The sequence below is a fragment of the Bombina bombina genome, unplaced genomic scaffold (assembly GCF_027579735.1).
Source record: "Bombina bombina isolate aBomBom1 unplaced genomic scaffold, aBomBom1.pri scaffold_490, whole genome shotgun sequence".
Taxonomy (NCBI): Eukaryota; Metazoa; Chordata; class Amphibia; order Anura; family Bombinatoridae; genus Bombina; species Bombina bombina.
The window spans coordinates 145,224-162,902 of record NW_026512754.1 but is presented as its reverse complement, the minus strand read 5'-3'; the positions used below and the strand labels follow the sequence as shown (position 1 = coordinate 162,902).

Sequence of the window (17,679 nt, the reverse complement as noted above, 5' to 3'; positions counted from 1 at the left end):
TTTTTAAAGTTTTTATTATAGCACTGCACACATCACAACATCACAAAAAAAGATACATATAAGATGAAAAATATAATAAACTTCACGCAGCTCTTGGAAGACTCAGCTTCCTTGTGTACAGAAATATTCAAAGGAGACACAGCTCCTGCTCAGAGCTTCTGCGTTGACTAACTACTCAGCCATCAAAGGAGAAGAAAAAAATAATAATAATAAAAAAAAAAGGAAGAAACCCCAACCCCCCAACCTGGAGGCAGTCCGACCCCCTATCCCTGCCAGAGAAGCTCACAGCCAAATACTGGGAATACCTCCCCTACAACCAGCGCTATGAAATTTACATTATTCTTCAACGGAGAAACAAATTGCAGCTGTGCCGTCCGGGGCCAAGATAGTATTACCTTCTTCCATTTGTCAAAAAATATTCTAAGAGTCTTTTCAGGTACTCTTACTAAATGTTGTCTTTCAATAATCATTTGTGACTTAATAGTATTGACAAACTCACAAATAGTCGGGGCCTCAGGAGATCTCCATTTAGAAAATATCATATGTCGTGCTGCCAGAATAGCGAAATTGATTAATAGACCCTCACCTTTGATTCGCCCATATTCTTTTAAAAGAAGAATATGCCTCAGCTCGAAGGTAAGTTTTTCTGGCAAAAAACCTGTTCACCCAATGTTGGATTTTGCTCCAGAATTGACTGATTTTTGGGCATTCCCAGAGACAATGGCTCAGGTCTGCTCCCTCTTTATGGCATTTAAAGCAGTTCCCCTTATGCTAATTTGGCGCCCATTTACTCATCCTCATGGAGGTTAAGTAATAATTATTTAAAAGCTTAACTTGTGATTCTTTCCAGGTTACCAAACATGTTGCTGCATCAGCCAGTCTAAGACTCCTTTCAATTTCCTCACCTTGTAGAGAGCTAACATATTTCATAACAAACACTTTCCTCTTGTTCTTTCCCTGAGAGATTTTGTAAAAACTTATACCAATACGATATGGATCTTTTGCCGGACACATATAATTTCATACCTCAATCAATTCCTGGGTCCCACACGATTCTATACGTTTGCAAAAATTTAAGGAGGAAACTCCTGGCCTGAAGATAGGCGAAAAAAGTTTTACTCGGGAGCTGATATTGTCTTGCCAGTGTCTGGAATGATTGCATCACTTGCCCCTCTCCTTGCATTAACTGATAAAAGTAACGTATACCTTTTTGCTTCCAGACTTTAAAGACCATATTATTCATCCCGGGCATGAAATCCGGCGTACCAATAAGTGGCAAGAATTGTGATAAATGGAAATCTTGACCCACATAACCGCAAAATTTCTGCCATGCGCGAACCACATTAGCAAAGGTTAAAAGAGTACTAACATTGCTAGGTAGACTCCTATACGGAAGATGTAATATTGCCTTAAGATCAAAGGGCTTTAACAGTGTGGATTCTAAATCCTAATAAGTCACATAGGCCTAGATTTAGAGTTCGGCGGTAGCCGTCAAAACCAGCGTTAGAGGCTCCTAACGCTGGTTTTGGGCGCCCGCTGGTATTTGGAGTCAGTGATTAAAGGGTCTAACGCTCACTTTACAGCCGCGACTTTTCCATACCGCAGATCCCCCTACGCCATTTGCGTAGCCTATCTTTTCAATGGGATCTTTCTAACGCTGGTATTTAGAGTCGTTTCTGCAGTGAGCGTTAGAGCTCTAACGACAAGATTCCAGCCGCCTGAAAAAAGCAGGAGTTAAGAGCTTTCTGGCTAACGCCGGTTCATAAAGCTCTTAACTACTGTACCCTAAACTACACTAACACCCATAAACTACCTATGTACCCCTAAACCGAGCTCCCCCCACACCGCCGCCACTCGATTAAAATTTTTAACCCCTAATCTGCCGACCGCCACCTACGTTATACTTATGTACCCCTAATCTGCTGCCCCTAACCCCGCCGACCCCTATATTATATTTATTAACCCCTAACTTGCCCCACACAACGTCGCCGCAAGCTACTTAAAATAATTAACCCCTAATCTTCCGACCGCAAATCGCCGCCACCTACGTTATCCCTATGTACCCCTAATCTTCTGCCCCTAACATCGCCGACCCCTATGTTATATTTATTAACCCCTAATCTGCCCTCCCTAACATCGCCGACACCTACCTACACTTATTAACCCCTAATCTGCCGACCGGAGCTCACCGCTATTCTAATAAATGTATTAACCCCTAAAGCTAAGTCTAACCCTAACACTAACACCCCCCTAAGTTAAATATAATTTTTATCTAACGAAATAAATTAACTCTTATTAAATAAATGATTCCTATTTAAAGCTAAATACTTACCTGTAAAATAAACCCTAATATAGCTACAATATAAATTATAATTATATTATAGCTATTTTAGGATTAATATTTATTTTACAGGCAACTTGGTATTTATTTTAACCAGGTACAATAGCTATTAAATAGTTAAGAACTATTTAATAGTTACCTAGTTAAAATAATTACAAATTTACCTGTAAAATAAATCCTAACCTAAGATATAATTAAACCTAACACTACCCTATCAATAAAATAATTAAATAAACTACCTACAATTACCTACAATTAACCTAACACTACACTATCAATAAATTAATTAAACACAATTGCTACAAATAAATACAATTAAATAAACTATCTAAAGTACAAAAAATAAAAAAGAACTAAGTTACAGAAAATAAAAAAATATTTACAAACATAAGAAAAATATTACAACAATTTTAAACTAATTACACCTACTCTAAGCCCCCTAATAAAATAACAAAGACCCCCAAAATAAAAAATTCCCTACCCTATTCTAAATTTAAAAAGTTACAAGCTCTTTTACCTTACCAGCCCTGAACAGGGCCCTTTGCGGGGCATGCCCCAAGAAGTTCAGCTCTTTTGCCTGTAAAAGAAAACATACAATACCCCCCCCCAACATTACAACCCACCACCCACATACCCCTAATCTAACCCAAACCCCCCTTAAATAAACCTAACACTAAGCCCCTGATGATCTTCCTACCTTGTCTTCACCATGCCAGGTTCACCGATCCGTCCTGGCTCCAAGATCTTCATCCAACCCAAGCGGGGGCTAGACATCCACTGAAGAAGTCCAGAAGAGGGTCCAAAGTCTTCCTCCTATCCGGCAAGAAGAGGACATCCGGACCGGCAAACATCTTCTCCAAGCGGCATCTTCTATGTTCTTCCATCCGATGACGACCGGCTCCATCTTGAAGACCTCCAGCACGGATCCATCCTCTTCTTCCGACGACTAGACGACGAATGACGGTTCCTTTAAGGGACGTCATCCAAGATGGCGTCCCTCGAATTCCGATTGGCTGATAGGATTCTATCAGCCAATCGGAATTAAGGTAGGAATTTTCTGATTGGCTGATGGAATCAGCCAATCAGAATCAAGTTCAATCCGATTGGCTGATCCAATCAGCCAATCAGATTGAGCTCGCATTCTATTGGCTGTTCCGATCAGCCAATACAATGCGAGCTCAATCTGATTGGCTGATTGGATCAGCCAATCGGATTGAACTTGATTCTGATTGGCTGATTCCATCAGCCAATCAGAAAATTCCTACCTTAATTCCGATTGGCTGATAGAATCCTATCAGCCAATCGGAATTCGAGGGACGCCATCTTGGATGACGTCCCTTAAAGGAACCGTCATTCGTCGTCTAGTCGTCGGAAGAAGAGGATGGATCCGCGCTGGAGGTCTTCAAGATGGAGCCGGTCGTCATCGGATGGAAGAACATAGAAGATGCCGCTTGGAGAAGATGTTTGCCGGTCCGGATGTCCTCTTCTTGCCGGATAGGAGGAAGACTTTGGACCCTCTTCTGGACTTCTTCAGTGGATGTCTAGCCCCCGCTTGGGTTGGATGAAGATCTTGGAGCCAGGACGGATCGGTGAACCTGGCATGGTGAAGACAAGGTAGGAAGATCATCAGGGGCTTAGTGTTAGGTTTATTTAAGGGGGGTTTGGGTTAGATTAGGGGTATGTGGGTGGTGGGTTGTAATGTTGGGGGGGGGGTATTGTATGTTTTCTTTTACAGGCAAAAGAGCTGAACTTCTTGGGGCATGCCCCGCAAAGGGCCCTGTTCAGGGCTGGTAAGGTAAAAGAGCTTGTAACTTTTTAAATTTAGAATAGGGTAGGGAATTTTTTATTTTGGGGGTCTTTGTTATTTTATTAGGGGGCTTAGAGTAGGTGTAATTAGTTTAAAATTGTTGTAATATTTTTCTTATGTTTGTAAATATTTTTTTATTTTCTGTAACTTAGTTCTTTTTTATTTTTTGTACTTTAGATAGTTTATTTAATTGTATTTATTTGTAGCAATTGTGTTTAATTAATTTATTGATAGTGTAGTGTTAGGTTAATTGTAGGTAATTGTAGGTAGTTTATTTAATTATTTTATTGATAGGGTAGTGTTAGGTTTAATTATATCTTAGGTTAGGATTTATTTTACAGGTAAATTTGTAATTATTTTAACTAGGTAACTATTAAATAGTTCTTAACTATTTAATAGCTATTGTACCTGGTTAAAATAAATACAAAGTTACCTGTAAAATAAATATTAATCCTAAAATAGCTATAATATAAATGTAATTTATATTGTAGCTATATTAGGATTTATTTTACAGGTAAGTATTTAGCTTTAAATAGGATTAATTTATTTAATAAGAGTTAATTTATTTCGTTAGATAAAAATTATATTTAAGTTAGGGGGGTGTTAGTGTTAGGGTTAGACTTAGCTTTAGGGGTTAATACATTTATTAGAATAGCGGTGAGCTCCGGTCGGCAGATTAGGGGTTAATAATTGAAGGTAGGTGTCGGCGATGTTAGGGAGGGCAGATTAGGGGTTAATACTATTTATGATAGGGTTAGTGAGGCGGATTAGGGGTTAATAACTTTATTATAGTAGCGCTCAGGTCCGCTCGGCAGATTAGGGGTTAATAAGTGTAGGTAGGTGTCGGCGACGTTGTGGGGGGCAGATTAGGGGTTAATAAATATAACATAGGGGTCGGCGATGTTAGGGCAGCAGATTAGGGGTACATAGGGATAACGTAGGTGGCGGCGGTTTACGGAGCGGCAGATTAGGGGTTAAAAGTGTAATGCAGGGGTCAGCGATAGCGGGGGCGGCAGATTAGGGGTTAATAAGTGTAAGGCTAGGGGTGTTTAGACTCGGGGTACATGTTAGGGTGTTAGGTGCAGACGTAGGAAGTGTTTCCCCATAGGAAACAATGGGGCTGCGTTAGGAGCTGAACGCTGCTTTTTTGCAGGTGTTAGGTTTTTTTTCAGCTCAAACAGCCCCATTGTTTCCTATGGGAGAATCGTGCACGAGCACGTTTTTGAGGCCGGCCGCGTCCGTAAGCAACTCTGGTATCGAGAGTTGTATTTGCGGTAAAAATGCTCTACGCTCCTTTTTTGGAGCCTAACGCAGCATTTGTTTGAACTCTCGATACCAGAGTTAAATTTATGGTGCGGCCAGAAAAAAACCCGCGGAGCGTTAACAGCCCTTTTACCGCCGAACTCTAAATCTAGCCGATAATTAGCCTCCGTAATCCAGTCTACTCCAAATTTCATAAGGGCGACAACGTTATATTTTACGATGTCCGGTAAAGCCAAACCGGCATATTTTTTACTTTGGGTAAGTTTTGCGGTCGCTACTCTGATTTTCCTCTTACCCCAAATAAAATGTGCGCAAGCTCTATTATACCTTGCTATATATTGTCTGGTTATCCACAGAGGTAGATTTTGCAATAAAAACAATAGCCTGGGGAACACAATCGTTTTAATCAACACTATTTTCGCAGAGAGCGATAAGTAGTGGAAATTCCACCTACCTAATCTACCCTCTAGATTGTCAAAAAACTCTGCATAATTTAAGCTATACCAATCTTTGGGATTTTTACTTATTTTTATTCCTAAGTAGTTTATTGACTTTACTTCTTTAAATCCATGTAACAGATAACTCGATCTTAATTTATTTATCCATAACAGCTCTGACTTTTTCTTATTGATTTTATATCCGGAAAAAAGACTGAAATTGTTGATGATTGCTAGACATTTGGGAATACTTGTTTCAGTATGCTGTAAGAACAGCATAACATCATCCGCATATAAGGAAATTAAGAGATTATGTCCCCCAAATTCAAGTCCCTTTAATTCTTGTCTTAATTGAACAGCCAGTGGTTCCAGTACCAAGTCGATTAATAATGGTGACAAGGGACATCCCTGTCGGGTCCCTCTCTGTAAAGTTATGTAGTGAGATAATTCTCCGTTTACCAGCAGTTGAGACCTCGGGCTGGTATAAATCTTTTTAATTAACTGAACTACGTTACCATCAAAACTGAATTCCTTAAGAGCCAAAAATAGATAATCCCAAATGATGGAATCGAATGCTTTTTCTGCATCGATCGTAAGCATAGCTAGATCTGCATATGTTTTTTTTATTCGGGTTCTGGGATTTATTAAAATAATGGTCTAGAATGACTATCACCCTCCGCATATTCCGTACTGGATTTCTACCCGGGATAAATCCTGATTGGTCATTATGGATCAAATTTCCGACCCCTTTCTTCAATCTATCTGCTACTATTGACATTAATATTTTATAGTCTTGATTCAGGAGTGAAATTGGTCGATATGATCCCAGCTCTTTTGGTGCTTTCCCTTTCTTATGTATTAGTGTAACTATTGAATCGGTGAAAAAAGGTGAGCTTAGATTCCCTTGCAAATAATAGCTATTGTAAAGTTCTAAAAACGTACCCGCGATTTCTTTTTTAATAATTTTGTAGAATTCTGCCGGAAGACCGTCAGGCCCCGATGCCTTATTAACTTTAATTCTGTCAATCATAGTTATAACTTCCTCCTCTGTTATCAGGGAATTAATCTGGTCTAAGTCCTTCTTGCCTATTTTCGGGACCCGGATCTTACGCCAGAATTCACTCATTATTGTCTCATTGATTACCTCGCTAGAGTACAATTCCTTATAATATCTATAAAAGACCTCTCTTATCTCTACTGGTTGAGTAAAAGTAGTTGAACCTTCCTTGAGGATTGGAATTAGATTCTTTTTTTCCGAAATTTTATTATTTTCGCCAAATGCTTTGCGGAGATCCCCTGATACCCCTGACAGTATGCTCTTGTCCGAATATCTTCTCTTGCCCACTTTTCTCTCAGAAAGGTCTTCCACTCTAATTTAGCTGTTTTGTAGCTATTCCAGGAATGTGTATTTGGAGTTACCACATATCTACTATATGAATTTTTAAAATGATTGGCTAGTTGGATCTCTCTATCTTTGAACTTCCGCTTTCTTTTTATCATATAACTTTTGATTTCACCCCGTAAAACAGCTTTACCAGCTTCCCAGAGTATTTCTGGGCTGCACCTCTAATCTGTTCTGCCTATGGTATTCTCTCCATCTTTCCATTAAAAAGTTCTGAAAATTCTCGTCCAGTAACATATATCTGGAGAAGCTAAACGTGTTCCTGTTACTGTGCTTATCCAGCCCACCCTCTATATTCAAGCTTATTATCGCATGATCTGATATTACTATCTCGGATATTTGTGTCTCTATTTCCAGAACCAATAATTTCTCATCTATCAGGAACATATCTATCCGCGAAAAGTTTTTAAATTATTTAGATTCGCACGAAAATTCGCGCTCATCTGGATGCTGTAAGCGCCATATATCCCTTAATTTTAATGACTTCGCAAATTCCCGTAGAAGCTTTGCCTCTCTATTTTGTTTCCTAATGGCTCCAGATCGTAGCCTATCAATCTCTGGCCGCATCGTAGCATTAAAGTCACCTGCCATCAATATGTTTTGCCCTAGATACTTTGCTAATTTATTCTTAATCACTTCCCAGAATTCTGTGTCAATTTCGTTTGGGCCATATATGTTACAAAACGTCCACAGTCTCTTGTTAATTTCAGCTTGAATAATCATATCTCCCTTTTGGGTCCAACACCTGATTTTTAATCTGATAAGACAAATTCCTATTAAACATTATGGCCACTCCACACTTCCTGCTGCTACAGGGAGTTGCTATAATTTCAGCAATCCAGCTGGTTTTCAACTTGCGTATTTCTACGCATGATCATCATGGTTGGTTACTTACTTGATTAGGTAAGGTTTTTCAGAGTAGACAGCGGTCTTCTACACACAGACACCAGCACCAATGCTACCGCACAGATCAAGGAATGAGGGTGGGTCATGACTCATGGGTGGTTGACACAGGCTCCACTGCAGGCAGCTTGCTTCTTCCCTCTCTTTCACTCACTTTTTCGCTACTGAGTGGCATCACGCAGGCACGGCCCCAATCCTGCGAAATGTGGCGCTGCTTGCATCAAGAAGTGTCAGGACCAGCATTTATCTGTCCTACCCCTCCCTCCCCACTACAAACTGTGTGGCGGACACTGCAAGGGCCAGTCACGGACACCAGTGTCTGTGTATGGACACCTTGCCTATCCCTGCTTGCAAGTCCTGGGACTAGCATCCTTATTGGCTGCTTAAAGTCTCTTTACAGTGGGGTGTGAATGCTTAGGAAATTTTGAGATAAAATATCTTGCTTTTTTATATAGAGATATGCAGGTAATTCAGGTGATATTCTCTAGTCAGACTGTGAACGTACAATCTATGTTGTATAAACATTCTGTGCATACAGCCCTACCCCCACCAACATGCAGATAACTGGTACTGTTGGCAGACTTTTATTGAAGCTGCGATCCCTATTATCTCCTATGGGAAAAACATTGCCACTCGTCGAAACAGAGAGGGTCAGCCCACTTTGTTTGAATATATTGTCAGACCCATTGTGGATATTTCTTGTGGGTATGATGAAGGCCCTGATGATCTAAACTTTCAGTCAAGTAAGATGATATAAAATGATCCTCCAACACTGCAAGATCACTATGGAAATTCTTCAAAGGCATATTTTGCTATACTTCTCAAAGGGGAATTCCCTGCATTTATGTATGTGAAGGAGAGACAAGCCCAGTGCAATATAGCACTGCATGACATAACAGTTCCGCTGCATTTACACTTTTTGATTAGAATTTACATTGCTTTCTATGGGCCTGATAAGCAAAGATTCTCTAGTTTGGAGAGGAAATTATAGCGCAGGCTTCACAGGGGCTCAAGCCATATAATTCTATAAGAAAACCTTAAAGTCCAAGAGAAATAAGAGATGCCTTCTATAGAAAGTAATGGAACTCTATGGGATACAGAATTTAACAGTGAAGAGAGAATGGAACTGGAGAACACCTGGGGCTGATATAAAGGCTCAGTTTGCATTAATTACAAATTAAACTAAAATGTTTTCACTACAGTTTAAAAGGGACATGAAACCCCACATTTTCATTATTCAGATAAAGAATATAATTTTAAACAACATTCCAATTTACTTCTATTGACTAATTTGCTTCATTCTTTAGGTATGATTTGTTGAAGAAATAGCAATGCACATGGGTGAGCCAATAACCTGAGGCATCTATGTGCAGCCAATAATCAATTTAGATATGCTTTTCAACAAAGGATATCAAGAGAATGAAGCAAATTAGATAGTAGAAGTAAATTGAATAGTTGATTAAAATTGCATGCACTTTCTCAATCATGAAATAAAAAAATGTGGGCATCATATCCCTTTAACTTGCTTTTTACCCATATATATTACTTTTCTGTCAGTTAAACAAGTATATTGTGAATTTTGAGCACATTTCACTTGCATATAGATGTCGAGAAAAATCAATGAAAACAGCTTGCTTAAAATGCTTACAGCATTTCACAAGACTTGTGAGAGAGCTTCAGACATACCCTGGGAACTCCCCTCTACAACCCAGAGAAGTCCCCTGTTCCTCCCACTTTCTGAAGCTCTGTTTTACTTTTTAATAGGAAAAATACAAAGAAATGTAAGTTCTAAAAGATACACAGAAATATAGAAAGTATGATCCTAATTTGTGAAAGTAACACAGAAACTTTAAAAACATAATCAGGATTTGTAAAATGACAGCTTGACCTAAATGTAATATAATAGAAAGCGCAAAGCTTAAATATAATAATACCTGAAGTGTAAAGTAATACCGTATTGTGCCGAATATAGGCCGCACCTGATTATAGGCCGCACCCTTAAAGTTTGGTGCCATTTGGAAGAAATGTAATTTTAAAGAAAATATGCACATTAGTTGCACAAGCTGCAATGTTTGCAAGTGATTGAGACTTGGATTCCCAAATGTGCAAGCAATGAGGGCCAATGCAGGGTGCTAGCTCCCAGGGGATCCTTTTCCACTTTCCCAAGAGTATAGAATATAACAAAGTAAAGATGCTGCACTCCTTAGTACCGTAATTTCAAATGTGAAAAAACCTTTATTCAGCCATTACAGCTTTAATGGCTGAATAAAGGCTTTTTTCACATTTGAAATCACCAGCACTAAGGAGTACAGCATCTTTCCTTTGTTTTATTTTAACATATCGTATTAAAGCAATTTTTTATTTATTTTAGCAGGTATGATGTGAGGGCAAAAAAAACCAAAAACTGTTTCTTACCAAAAAATATCAGTATCGCAACTGACTCACATGTCCCTTGTGCTCTGCCCACTTCCTCCCTCCTCATTCATATGTCTGTTCTCAGCATTACTGTATCTTCACAGCGGTGGCTAATGCATATGAGTGTCGTGCCAAACCTACCAACTATCGTCCCTCTCGCAAAACCACCCAACTCCGGCGGACTACATTACCCATAAGGCCACAGGATGCACCGGAAGTTCGGTCATACTGCGCATGTACGATTTAGCCGAAAAGACCCGATTATAGGCTGCCCCCCCACATATAGGCCGCACTGCAAATTTAAAGCTACAGATCAAGGGAAAAAAGTGCGGCCTACATGAGGAACAATACGAGTATAAAATACAATGCACAAAAACTGTAACAAAAACTTTCATCTCATGCAGTGCCATATTGCATTGGGGTTCTAGGTTTGGTGGGTTAAAGACCCACTCAAAGAAATACACTTTACAGCACACTAGTCCACCAAACTATATTTATTTACTTAGTGATGTTATTTTACACTCATATTCGGTGTGTGTTACTTTAATTAAAACTTAACATTTATTGAAACAAAAACAAGCAAAATAAAAATGGGAATGTGGGTTAAAAACACGCCCTGCAGTAACTTTATTGTCAATAGAGATTAGACAAAAACAAATGTGCTGAATGCTCAGACTGCTCTAAAGAAAGATATCAGGACCCCTCTGGAGTTATTACATACATCGCTGTGTGACTTACCCCCTGCGCTGCGCTAGTTCGAACAAGGGGCCCAACGTGAGCACAAAGCTTCCATGCAATGCGAAAGCGAGGTCACGTTCAAATTGCACCTAACTTGTAATGCCAACGCACATTTGCGTGCGCTAGTATTACTAAGTGGAGTGCAAATATCTATTTCGCGAAAGCGATATTTTGCACTCCAATTATAATCCAGTCCTAAAATGTGTTTATTGGTGTAAGCAGACGTTATCTTCTCATTTGCTCAGGGCTATTTTAACAAATAGTGTCTTTCAATTCATTCACTGTTTTGTAGTGGTAAATTCACTAGTATGTATAAAAGTTGGGGTGTTGAGCTTGTTCAATTCGGCATCAGGTATTTTACTATATGCAAATATATCAGGACATGCAAAAGTTTATTTGCTTGATAATAATATTGATAATTTAAGAAGCTTACGGCTAGATTTAGAGTTTTGTCGGTAACGACCCGCGTAGCTAACGCTGGCTTTTTTCTGGCCGCACCTTTAAAATAACTCTGGTATTGAGAGTCCACAGAATGGCTGCGTTAGGCTCCAAAAAAGGAGCGTACAGCATATTTAACGCCACTGCAACTCTCGATACCAGAGTTGCTTACGGAAGCGGCCAGCTTCAAAAACGTGCTCGTGCACGATTCCCCCATAGAAAACAATGGGGCTGTTTGAGCTGAAAAAAAACCTAACACCTGCAAAAAAGCAGCGTTCAGCTCCTAACGCAGCCCCATTGTTTGCTATGGGGAAACACTTCCTACGTCTGCACCTAACACTCTAACATGTACCCCGAGTCTAAACACCCCTAACCTTACACTTATTAACCCCTAATCTGCCGCCCCCGCTATCGCTGACCCCTGTATATTATTTTTAACCCCTAATCTGCCGCTCCGTAAACCGCCGCTACTTACATTATCCCTATGTACCCCTAATCTGCTGCCCCTAACATCGCCGACCCCTATATTATATTTATTAACCCCTAATCTGCCCCCCACAACGTCGCCTCCACCTGCCTACACTTATTAACCCCTAATCTGCCGAGCGGACCGCACCGCTATTATTATAAAGTTATTAACCCCTAATCCGCCTCACTAACCCTATAATAAATATTATTAACCCCTAATCTGCCCTCCATAACATCACCGACACCTAACTTCAAACATTAACCCCTAATCTGCCGACTGGAGCTCACTGCTATTCTAATAAATGTATTAACCCCTAAAGCTAAGTCTAACCCTAACACTAACACCCCCCTAACTTAAATATAATTTGAATCTAACGAAATTAATTAACTCTTCTTAAATAAATTATTCCTATTTAAAGCTAAATACTTACCTGTAAAATAAATCCTAATATAGCTACAATATAAATTATAATTATATTATAGCTATTTTAGGATTAATATTTATTTTACAGGTAACTTTGTATTTATTTTAACCAGGTACAATAGCTATTAAATAGTTAAGAACTATTTAATAGCTAAAATAGTTAAAATAATTACAAATTTACCTGTAAAATAAATCCTAACCTAAGTTACAATTAAACCTAACACTACACTATCAATAAATAAATTAAATAAAATACCTATAATTATCTACAATTAAACCTAACACTAAACTATCAATAAATAAATTAAATACAATTCCTACAAATAAATACAATGAAATAAACTAGAGTACAAAAAATAAAAAAGAACTAAGTTACAAAAAATAAAAAAATATTTACAAACATTAGAAAAATATTACAACAATTTCAAACTAATTACACCTACTCTAAGCCCCCTAATAAAATAACAAAGCCCCCCAAAATAAAAAAATGCCCTACCCTATTCTAAATTACTAAAGTTCAAAGCTCTTTTACCTTACCAGCCCTGAACAGGGCCCTTTGCGGGACATGCCCCAAGAAATTCAGCTCTTTTGCCTGTAAAAAAAACATACAATACCCCCCCCAACATTACAACCCACCAACCACATACCCCTAATCTAACCCAAACCCCCCTTAAATAAACCTAACACTAAGCCCCTGAAGATCTTCCTACCTTATCTTCACCATACCAGGTCCACCGATCGATCCAGAAGAGCTCCTCCGATGTCCTGATCCAAGCCCAAGCGGGGGGCTGAAGAGCTCCATGATCCGGCTGAAGTCATCATCCAAGCGGGAGCTGAAGAGGTCCATGATCCGGCTGAAGTCTTCATCCAAGCGGGAGCTGAAGAGGTCCATGATCCGGCTGAAGTCTTCTATCAACGGCATCTTCAATCTTCTTTCTTCGGGAGCCATCATCTTCCATCCGACGCGGAACATCCTCTTCTCCCGACGCCTACTCGCCGAATGACGGTTCCTTTAAATGACGTCATCCAAGATGGCGTCCCTCGAATTCCGATTGGCTGATAGGATTCTATCAGCCAATCGGAATTAAGGTAGGAATATTCTGATTGGCAATCAGAATCAAGTTCAATCCGATTGGCTGATTGGCAAAAGAGCTGAATTTCTTGGGGCATGCCCCGCAAAGGGCCCTGTTCAGGGCTGGTAAGGTAAAAGAGCTTTGAACTTTAGTAATTTAGAATAGGGTAGAGCATTTTTTTAATTTGGGGGGCTTTGTTATTTTATTAGGGGGCTTAGAGTAGGTGTAATTAGTTTAAAATTGTTGTAATATTTTTCTAATGTTTGTAAATATTTTTTTATTTTTTGTAACTTAGTTCTTTTTTATTTTTTGTACTTTAGTTAGTTTATTTCATTGTATTTATTTGTAGGAATTGTATTTAATTTATTTATTGATAGTGTAGTGTTAGGTTTAATTGTAGATAATTATAGGTATTTTATTTAATTTATTTATTGATAGTGTAGTGTTAGGTTTAATTGTAACTTAGGTTAGGATTTATTTTACAGGTAAATTTGTAATTATTTTAACTATTTTAGCTATTAAATAGTTCTTAACTATTTAATAGCTATTGTACCTGGTTAAAATAAATACAAAGTTACCTGTAAAATAAATATTAATCCTAAAATAGCTATAATATAATTATAATTTATATTGTAGCTATATTAGGATTTATTTTACAGGTAAGTATTTAGCTTTAAATAGGAATAATTTATTTAAGAAGAGTTAATTAATTTTGTTAGATTAAAATTATATTTAATTTAGGGGGGTGTTAGTGTTAGGGTTAGACTTAGCTTTAGGGGTTAATACATTTATTAGAATAGCGGTGAGCTCCAGTCGGCAGATTAGGGGTTAATAATTGAAGTTAGGTGTCGGCGATGTTAGGGAGGGCAGATTAGGGGTTAATACTATTTATTATAGGGTTATTGAGGCAGGAGTGAGGCGGATTAGGGGTTAATAACTTTATTATGGTAGCGGTGCGGTCCGCTCGGCAGATTAGGGGTTAATAAGTGTAGGCAGGTGGAGGCGACGTTGAGGGGGGCAGATTAGGGGTTAATAAATATAATATAGGGGTCGGCGGTGTTAGGGGCAGCAGATTAGGGGTACATAAGTATAACGTAGGTGGCGGTCGGCAGATTAGGGGTTAATTATTGTAGGTAGCTGGCGGCGACGTTGTGGGGGGCAGGTTAGGGGTTAATAAATATAATATAGGGGTCGGCAGTGTTAGGGGCAGCAGATTAGGGGTACATAAGTATAACGTAGGTGGCGGTCGGCAGATTAGTGGTTAAAAAAAATTTAATCGAGTGGCGGCGATGTGGGGGGGGGCTCGGTTTAGGGGTACATAGGTAGTTTATGGGTGTTAGTGTACTTTAGAGTGCAGTAGAGCTTTATGAACCGGCGTTAGCCCAGAAAGCTCTTAACTACTGACTTTTTTCTGCGGCTGGAGTTTTGTCGTTAGAATTCTAACGCTCACTTCAGACACGACTCTAAATACCGGAGTTAGAAAGATCCCATTGAAAAGATAGGATACGCAATTGACGTAAGGGAATCTGCGGTATGGAAAAGTCGCAGCTGAAAAGTGAGCGTTAGACCCTTTTTTGAATGACTCCAAATACCGGCGTTAGCCAAAAACCAGCGTTAGGAGCCTCTAACGCTGGTTTTCACGGCTACCGCCAAACTCCAAATCTAGACCTTAGTTCACAGTTCTTCTTTAATAAATAGACGTATGGCATTCAATTTATTGCTGTCTTATGCTCTATGATATAAATAGCTGCAGAAAAATATTAAGCATAATTTGGTATCATAACACATGATGCCATCCAGTTTATGCAATCCATATTATTAGTACAAGTTACCAATTTCTTACTGAATCGCTACAGTTATTGCTTAATCATAACATACACCTCACAGCTTAAAACTTCCAACTTAAAGGGACACTGAACCCCAAAAAATATTTTGTGATTCAGATAGAGCATGCAATTTTAAGCAACTTTCTAATTTACTCCTATTATCAAATTTTCTTCATTATCTTGGTATCTTTATTTGAAATGCAAAAATGTAAGTTTAGATGCCGGCCCATCTAAACTTACCTGAGTTGTTCTTGCTGATTGGTGAATAAATTCACCCACCAATAAACAAGTGCTTTTCATGGTTCTGAACCAAAAAAATAGCTTAGATGCCTTATTTTTCAAATAAAGAAAGCAAGAGAACAAAGAAAATTAGAAAGTTGCTTAAAATTGCATGCTCTATCTGAATCACAAAAGAAAAAAATTGGGTTCAGTGCCCCTTTAATGTTGGGCTCTAGGTGCTCTTATAGTGGTGAATCTTATCTAAGTTCTAATTGCGGCATTTAAGTCCTTTATCGATTCAAATGCAAACACCAATAGAGATTGACTATATTTCCACAGAAAATAGTCAAATCCTGACTTAGCTCAGCCCCTGTGAAGTCTGCACTACAATTTCTCTTCAAGCAGTATAATCTTTGGGCTTTGGAGTCAGAGATAATACAAAAAAGTATGTGTATGTACAGAAAGTGATAAACTAGGGATATCTGATTTCCCTGCAAGGTTAACCCATTTTGGGCTAGATTACGAGTGGCACGCTAAATGTAGCGCAAGAACAATATCATTTTTTTTAATGGATTTTTGCGCTCAACAGAAAACATAATTTATGTAAGAACTTACCTGATAAATTAATTTCTTTTATGGTGGCGAGAGTCCATGAGCTAGTTACTGATGGCATATACATTCCTACCAGGAGGGGGCAAAGTTACCCAAACCTCAAATGCCTATAAATACACCTCCCACCTCACTCATACCTCAGTTTAACGTATAGCCAAGTTAGTGAGGTGTGTAAGGAGTAAAAGCATAAAAAAGAGGAACAGTGTAAATAATGTGCTTTATACAAAAAAATCATAACCCCAAAAAAATGGGTGTGTCTTGTGGACTCTTGCCACCATGAAAGAAATTAATTTATCAGGTAAGTTCTTACATAAATTATGTTTTCTTTCATATAGGTGGCGAGAGTCCACGAGCAAGTTACTGATAAAATGTAATACCCAAGATGTGGAAGTCCATGAGTAACTATAGAGGAAGGGATAAAATAAAAACAGCTATTTAAGAAATTAAATCCAAAAAAATAATTAAGTTTTCTTAAAAATTCAAAAAACTTAAATCCTAGGCACTAGAATCAAATTGAAACAGATGCCTGAAGAACCTATTTACCAAAATCTGCTTACGAAGAAGCAAAAACGTAAAAATGGTAACATTTAGTAAAGGTATGCAAAGAAAACCAAGTGGCTCCTTTCCAGATTTGATCAACTAAAGCTTCATTCTTGAAAACCCAAGATGTGGTAACTGATTTTTTATTTTTAAGCCTACTGCACCTGATGTTCCCAGGCGGTCTCCCAACCACGTACTGACCAGGCCTGGCCCTGCTTAACTTCCAAGATCAGAAGGGATCAGGTGCATTCAAGGCAGTGTGTCGGTAGACTGTGTAAGACACCGAGTAAGACACCGATCCACATATAGCAAACAGTAAAACCAGTACTGAAACATATCAGCAGGGGTAATGGTACAAGAGTATATTGTTGATATATAAAGGGAGGCAGCAGATGAATCCCTGCGACCAAATTTACAGAGGGCCTTATGAAAAGCTTCCACATAGGTGAAAACATGGTATCATCAGGCAATACTGCCTTCCCATCCCTCAGACAAACACTGCACTTAGAGAGGAACTGGACTTCAATATGCTTAGAAGCGCATTTCACTGAAGAAATCAAGCACATCATGCTTCACCACCTCCTAAGGAGGCAAAGTTTTTAAAACTGAGGTATGAATAAGGTGGGAGGTGTATTTACAGGCATTTGAGGCTTGGGAAACTTTGCCCCCTCCTGGTAGGAATGTATATCCCATCAGTAACATTGTCTGAAAAAAATATTTAATAAAAAAATTGTATTATGCATTAAAAAGTTATAAGGGCTCAAAGATATGAG

The 17,679-nt window shown here is 38.6% G+C and overlaps 1 protein-coding gene and 1 pseudogene across 1 annotated transcript in view; both read right to left on the bottom strand.

Annotated features, from left to right (window-relative positions):
• The window catches only part of LOC128644522 (prolyl 3-hydroxylase 2), a 201,486-nt gene that overhangs the window by 91,052 nt on the left and 92,755 nt on the right, over positions 1 to 17,679 (bottom strand). The gene's annotated exons all lie outside the window — the stretch shown is intronic.
• On the bottom strand, positions 17,059 to 17,177 carry LOC128644523 (uncharacterized; annotated as a pseudogene).